Raw genomic sequence first — 1,868 nt, forward strand, 5'->3', positions numbered from 1 at the left:
GTATCATCACATCATGGTTCATTGGTTTAATGTTAACTTTCATGGTTTAGTTTGTTTCTAAGATACCATAAGCAATATGTCACCTACATTTAATGCATATATTAATTGTAAGGTGTACATGTCTGTCTGGCATGGTTCATCTGATCTTGACCTCATTTTTATGGTTCATTGGACAATGTAAGTTTTCCTGGTTTATACAAAAAAGAAAATGTGGTAGGATAACCAATGAGACAACTTTCCACAAGAGGCCAAAAGACACGGAAATTAACAACTTTAAGTCACTGTTTGACCTTCAACAATGAGCAAAGCCCATAACGCATTGTCTGCTACAAAAGGCCTGGAAATGACAAATGTAAAACATTTAGTTTCTTTCTAAGAAACTATAAACAATAGGTCAACTATATTTGGTGTGAGGAATAATTGTAAGGTGTTCATGAGATGACCTCATCATCTTGTATCATGTAAAGTTTATGTGAAAGTTGAAGTATAGCATCGACATAAAATCAATTGTCACTTAAGCCTGGAGAGACACTCCAGCGTATACACTCTTGTTTATGAAGCATATGTGTTGCATGAACACAGGTGGTGTGCCTACTTACAAATCAATCCCTTCCATTCTGATTTTGTTTTTTAGTGTTTGTTTTGTCAGGCACAACTTTATATATATATGGAAGTTTTTAACGACCTTGACTGGCTATACAGCCCTTGCACGGTCGGAGGCATAACTTTGAAACTGTTGCATGGTTTAAATATTAAGTTTATTATGAGGTCACTTTAGAGGAATCAGTAATGGTAGATCAAAGATATATGGTAGGCAGTTGCATCAGCATCGGAAATCATTAAACCCTGTACATCAAGCTCTATTGATTTTGAAAATTGTGCATAGTTCCATGGCAAAGTGTTACCATTTCTATTAAAGCTTTAGCATTATACTTGTCAAAACTACATACAGCATTAAAAGTTTTTCTTCTGTTGTGCTGTCACACCACTGTCCTAATTCAGGGTAGAGTTGAGCAATTGTTTACGTGTTTAACCAAGACGCATTGTTTTTGTGTCTGAGCCAAGCTAGTTATATAGACACAGCACTGTAATCTATAGTTTACTACACATGATACCATTTTGATAAGCATTCTACCAAGTATGACAGTGAAAACAATCAGTAAGAAGTAACATTCATAGAATGTCAATGAGCTACAGAAGGTCAATAATTTATGGTATCTGAAGAGAGCAATCACAAGGTGTCTTTATGCCATAAAACTAAAAACAGAGGTCAAATAAATATGGCAGAATAGTATAATCTTCTACACCTGATGACAAACAATTCCTCTTAGAATGAAAGCATCAGGTCACAGTCTGATCCTAACCAACAGTCTAACCAAGCGGGCGTGATTGATTTTGACCTCACACGGTAACGAAAATCTCTGTTTTGTTCACATAAAATCAATGTGTACCTCAATCTAAACATAATTGTTATTAAATAGGAAACAATCAATGCGAAAATTATTTTGGAGCAGGAATTTCAGATGCTTGAGAAATGTTGATAAAACAAAAGAGAGATTTTCGTTACCGTGTCAGTTCAAAATCGATCATGCCCGCTTGGTTAGTACCTATATCCACTGTACGATGATACACGGTGGTTTTAGACTACTGTAAATTCACAAATTATTATGTGATAGGGTTACAATAATCTAAACTCGCATTTTGAATTCTTTTTATATGAATTTAAGAGGATTTTTCTCAATATCGCAAAAATTAAAATTACATTTTAGTCTTAAATGACAAAATCACAATAATAAATGCACGCAATAATTTCTGAATTTACAGTATTATGATGTTCTTCAGTGTGGCTGGGCCAATATATTAACATC

Source organism: Mytilus edulis, chromosome 4, assembly GCF_963676685.1.
Source record: "Mytilus edulis chromosome 4, xbMytEdul2.2, whole genome shotgun sequence".
NCBI lineage: Eukaryota > Metazoa > Mollusca > Bivalvia > Mytilida > Mytilidae > Mytilus > Mytilus edulis.